The sequence below is a fragment of the Helianthus annuus genome, chromosome 13 (assembly GCF_002127325.2).
Source record: "Helianthus annuus cultivar XRQ/B chromosome 13, HanXRQr2.0-SUNRISE, whole genome shotgun sequence".
NCBI lineage: Eukaryota > Viridiplantae > Streptophyta > Magnoliopsida > Asterales > Asteraceae > Helianthus > Helianthus annuus.
Genome location: NC_035445.2, coordinates 118,569,443 through 118,575,719, shown reverse-complemented (window position 1 = coordinate 118,575,719; position 6,277 = coordinate 118,569,443).

Genomic DNA, 6,277 nt, shown 5'->3' with positions numbered 1-6,277 from the left:
AATATTAAAAGGATTCAGTCACAAGGCTCAATAAATCTGACATACACTATCATGCATTATCATATTATGAAAAGGTGATTGTTTTCAACGGCCCGATCAGATTCAGTTGTCATTTGATATCACATGCTATTTCAATTGTCAGTAGATCACGTGAAACATATCGATACACATGAACCCATAAACAAGACATTTGTGAATGCTAGTTAAAACCAATAATGAATATACTAACCAATTGCTAGTACCAAGGACGATGAACCGAAGCAGGTAACTCCGCCCAGAATGGTGTTGTCACCGACTAGAGGGAAAGAATTGGTGTTAGGGTTTGTGTCTTGTGTGTTTGTGCAACAATAGAAGTAATCGCATACAAGGGGTATGTGTATAATTCTGTTGGGCTGGATTCGGGCTTCCAAGGTTTGGGCCGAGGGTAATGAAGAGGATAAGGGAAGGTGTTCGGCCCAAGAATGAAGTGTGTGACTCGAGTTTGAGTTGCGGCCCATTAACGTTAATCATAGACATGTAACAACTTGTAGCATTTACGGCTCCTAAACTTTCATATCAACCAAACGTAAGTATACTTCCAATCATTCATATATCGGACACAGTGAAAATCAAATAATTATTTAAACAGTTCATTCCTTCAGTACATACACGTCAAGCGTCGAAGGAACTAGAGAAATCTTGAAAACACGGGTTGTCACATCATCCCCAACTTGAAAGAAATTTCATCCCGAAATTTGACAAGCAATACAGAGGAGTGAAGCGATAGAAACACTAATTAAACTATATGTAACACTACACAAATAATCAAGCATTACACACGATCACTAATCATCTAGATAACTACACAGACACCACGAAAACCAAATTGTAAAAACAGGATCGCGAAGTCAGTTAGGTGTCACATCATCCCCAACTTGAAAGAGAATTTCGTCCCGAAATTCGTCAATGATATCAGAAGTTGATTCCACCGTTTGAATAAGTTGAGGTCGCCAAAGCTTCCTCTGATCATTGCGTTCCCACGTGAACCCCGGTCCACGTCATGAGCTCAAACGAACTTTCACGATCGAAATTTGACTATGCTTACGAACCTTGACTTTTTGCTTCATGTTTTCAATGGATTCTTCGACAAGCTATAACTTGTTGTTAATCCATAGGTTCGAGATGTAAATGACATCGTGAACGTTACCCAATTCGTCAGGTACTCGAGTTGGTGAGCCATGTCACCTTTTCGTAAACTAAGCTTGCCACGTTTTCAATAGCGTACCGCACCCACCCAGGGTGGAACTTTCGTTTATGACACGTTCGCCTACATCGAACTCCCAGTGTTTCCTGACAGTCACGCGTTGCTGTCAAACAATTTCTGATCTATGCAATCTTCAAGAGTTTCGTGCACAAGTCCTGGACCTGTGATTAGATTGCCACCCACCTTAGTCCAATAAGAAGATTGGTATCGTCGTCCATGCAATGCCCTCAAACAGAGCTGTCAGAATACAAGAATGGTAGTTGTTGTAGTAAATCTAACCAGAGGTAGGTGTCCTTCCAATGTTACTAAGTCATTTACACACATGCCTGCAACATGTCTTCAAGTGTCAGAATGGTTCGTTTACTCTAACCGTTTGTCCTATGATGATGAGTAATGCTCCTGTCTATACGTGAGCCAAGAGGGTTGTGTAATTCCTGTCATAAATCAGGTATAGATAAAAATCAGAGATGACAGGAGTTGGCACCTCATGCCTAAAAAGCCGCTTCTCAGAGGAATATTCACAACTTGTGAAGGCTCAACAGTTTCCTTGATTGCAAGAGAGTGTGCTGGTTGCGTGAGATGGTCAACGATCACCCAGGTGATATTGTTTCCATTCCGAGTTGTAAGTAGGCTAGTGACAGAATCCATGGCAGTCTGTTCCCATTTCCATATGGGTGATTCTGGTTGCTGATACGTCCCCTTGACTTTCCCATAAGTCAAACATCATTCACATGCATAGCTAGGTGGGCCTTCATGCCCGATTACCAGTGCAAGATTTATAGATTCTAATATTTCTCATCGAAACCTAGACGACCAGAATATCGAGGTCGGCGTGCTTTGCTCACATAAGTTCCCTACGATTGCCGTGTAGTAAAATCCATAGTCGTTTCATGAAGTAGCGAGTACCGTCCGCCTTGCCAAAAGTTGCTCCTCCATGCCCCGCATGGACCCAACTTGAAAATTCTCTTTCTTCAGCGCCTCAGTTTGAACAGGGTAAATCTGATCGGGTAGGCTAGAGTCAATGGTGAGCTACACGCTCATACGTGTTTAAGGTCCATAGTCATAATCGGTAGAGAGTTCCATCTTGCGATGCCATCACATGCGGGAGGCTCTTGTGATTGGTCTAAGTAGTACATTTGGTACCATCCAAGTGATGCCTCCAACTTAAATCCAAAGACCATGGTTTCTACCGCAGGTTGGGTGTCGTGTAACTCTTCTTGTAAATCCATTGCGTAAGCCATCACTTTCTTGTGTTGCATCGATGTGTAGCTGGGACTCTGATTCGAACCCTTAAGGTATACCACTAGATCACCCGCACCTTCGGGTAAATACGATGTTCGATGCATTATAGGGTTGACTTTTAAAAGCTGAAGAGACGCCCTCCTGTTTTGTCTCCCATAAATACGCAACACCCTGCTGTGCTAAAGAGATTAAAGCTGTGCGATCTTCGAAAATCCCGCGATGAATCCACGATAGTATCTAGTGAGACCAAGAAATTGCTGTATCCCATTCCACTAAAATGGTTCTTAGCGAGATCCATGAGTATCCCCACTTCAATGACTACGCGACCAAGAAAGTGTGCTCCTCGAATCCTGAAGTCACACTTAGGTAGATATTGTATGGAGTTGCTCCTCCCTCCGGAGCTCTACGATAAGATACAAGTGCCGCCCATGGTGTTCCTTTCTCCCGGAAATGATTGAAAACGTCATCGATGAGCACGATCAATTCATGTGATCCATAAAGCTGCTGGCATGTTGGTTAATCCAAAGGTCATGGAGTACAATGTCGTAATGGCCGCATTGCGTTCGATATGCCGTTTTAGGAACCTTCCCCCCTGGGACTTCCATCAATATATGGTCAAGCCAAACGGTTCTTGATTGTCACCTTGCTGAGTTCTGGATAATCAGTACACATACGGAAATGCTTGTCTTCATGGATATAACTGGGGCTCCCCAAAGCGAAATACTAAGTCCGACAAACTCCTGTCCAACAGTTTCTGTAGTTGATTAGACAATTCTTGCAACCCTCCTGGTGCAAGACGGTAAGAGTACGAGTAATCAGGGTTGCTTCTGGCGTGAGATCAAGCTGAGATTTTACCCCATCAGTTTTAGAAGTAAACCTGAGAGTTTCTCGGGTAGCACACCGGGAGGAATTTCAAACAACTAGTGGATCCTCGATCCTTTCTTCCTTAGCCTTATCGTCAGTAACGGTTGCTAACAATGGCGGGGTAATCCTTCCGTAGACACTTCTGAGTTTCATTGTAGAATTGATGCTAACCTTTACACAACTCTGATACTTTGGACAGATGACGATTCTCCACTAGGGAGAGGGGTATGCAAGGTTTTCTTCTCACAGGGTATATCTGCGCGATGTATGGATAACCAATCCATACCAACTACTACATCAAAACTATCGAGGATAGCAGAAGGAAGGTCGATGTCGAACACTTATCCCACAAGGTCGAGTTTGCATCCCAACTAACATATGTAGTTTCAATTGACTTGCCATAAGCTGATTCCACAACGGGATCGGTTTCAAGAAGCATCAGGGTTAAACAGAACAAGGACGAAACGATTAGCTACTCATACAAGCTACCATGTTGCTATATGCCTGGCGTCGCCTAAGCCAGTCCTAAATGCCCTTCCACGAGTTCCACTTCCAGTGTTTTTGCTACTGCTACTAGAAGTCCCAAAACTGTCATTGTTCCCTGGGTTGTTGGCGTCTTGACTTAACATCGGCCATTCCTTGTTGAAGCCACCATCATTTCCATACCGAAAGTTATGATTTGCGAGTACCTTGCTGTCATCATGACTGTTGCTTCTAATGCCGTTGCTCGAAATGGAGTCCTGCGGCCTTTCACCATTAGGGTCCATCCTTTCACATTTCGTGTCACGTCCTAAGGCATTACTCCTGGTGCAGGCAGTTACACATTCCACCCTATAGTCAATTGTTATCGATTACGTCCCGATTGATTCGTAAGTGTCAACTCCCATAAGTCGCTTACTAGGGTTAAGGATTCGATTAAAGCCAATTTGCTGGTGTTCGTTGCCAGAAACCAAGGCCGTTCTAATGCTGAAGTCGGTGAGATACTACGATCATCCTCTTGCCCCTCAATCTTGCAAGTTGGCCGAGTAATACAAAGTATGTGACAACCCGAACTTTCAAGGTTAGTATCGTGTAATCTCGTATTTATGATTCTCACTATTCTTCGTTCTTATTCATGATCGTGTTAGACTTGTTTTACGTAAACGTGCTCATGTATGCTTGTGTGTGTAGCCGAGTCTATGTTGGGCCGCTCACACACACACTTCATTCTATTATCATTTCAATCCCAAACCAATTCGGCCCACCCTCTTAAGTTGATTGTACCTGGCCCAGTATCTTAGGAGCCCAATTGAGAAATAAAACAAAACACAATTCAAGTTGGTTTGGCCCACTATACATGCGCACACATCCTTAGTCCGGTTTATGTTGGCTTCGGCCCATGTTCATATCTGTCCTGCAATACATGAGCCTGCTTATTTATAAAATTATGAGATAGGATTACGTATAACTTGAGAAGTTAACAAAACGAAACCCTACCCATCTCTCAAGATTACGAGCGGCAGTAGCAGACCCCCCCATCATCGAGGACATCATATTGTTCGAACTAACCGTTGGTTAGTAAATTCCCTGCTATGTTGATTGTTTCCTTGTGTGATTTCGATTAACTGAAGTGTATATGAATGTTCTATGGTGATGATTATGCTATGCGAATAGTATACGAAATTGAGAATTCGTTATTATAATGATTGGTATTGTTATATCTGATAGTGATTATGTTGCACCGTAATATGTGATGAATATATGGATTTGGCCATGTGATGTAATCTTGATGTTATCAAACAAAGTGGAGATGATAATGGCAGCCCATGTAACCCTATCAATGTTCAGTGATAGTTACTAGTACTATGTTAATTAATGAATTGTGATGATAATGATTAGCTATAGGAATAGTCATGTTGGTCGGTTTGCTGTGAAAGAGAATCACATGATTCCTATATGATCAGATTATGTAGTGGTTATTCTAGGGTTGCATGATGACATCGATTAGGGTTAGAATAAATCTGAATGAACTGTAACCTGTAACGGCTGTGGTTATCACCCGATGAAAGAGGAACTCGACGAAACATGACTGTTTCGTCGCAAGGTAGTCCCGAAGAAAGTCAGGTTTCGCCACCCCTTCTGCCGACGAAACTTAGAGTTTCGTCACTTGTGGTGTTTTGCCGAGGAACTTCACATGAATAGTAGGTTAGTAGATTATGATGTTTACATTAGTGCATGATTTGTAAAGGTTGAATAACATTGATTGATCAACAGGAAACCTGATGTGCCTTGTGTGTATGGTAAACCACCTGTTACTTGTGCTATGAGTTTGAAATAATCATTACTTGTTAAGCCATAATTTCTAACACGAAAGCATGTGATGAAGGATAGTTATGTGGACACTGTTGCTAAGAGATAACCCTACAGTTTGAGATTAAGAACTTTAGTTTGGTTGCATAAATAGAACATTTCTTTGTTATTAACTGTTAAGTGTGAATGCATGAATTATGAACTTGTATGAGTATTGAGTATGTTGATATTGTAGGCTATGATGAATATGTTAATATTTGCATGTGTTGTAAAGAAGGTATAACATAATCATGAGTGGGAAACCTGAAATGTCAAGGGTGAGCAGTAAATCATTTATTATGTGTGTTATGTGCTTGAAGTGGTTGATACCTGTTATGCAATGTACACACTATGAACGTATGTGAATAACGTGAAGTATGTGGTTTATGTGCACATGAAACTGATTGTTATTGGTAACCATGCTAGGACGTGTTTGATCAACTATTAAACAAGAAACTAATCTAACCGAGCAAACCAAGGTGAGTTCACACTTTCTATAAGGCATGGGATTCCCGGTGGTTGGGAATGGGTAAAGTGTTTAATTGGAAACTGCGTGACCTCCTGGTTTGGAACACGTACCACATCCTCTTTATTGAAGGG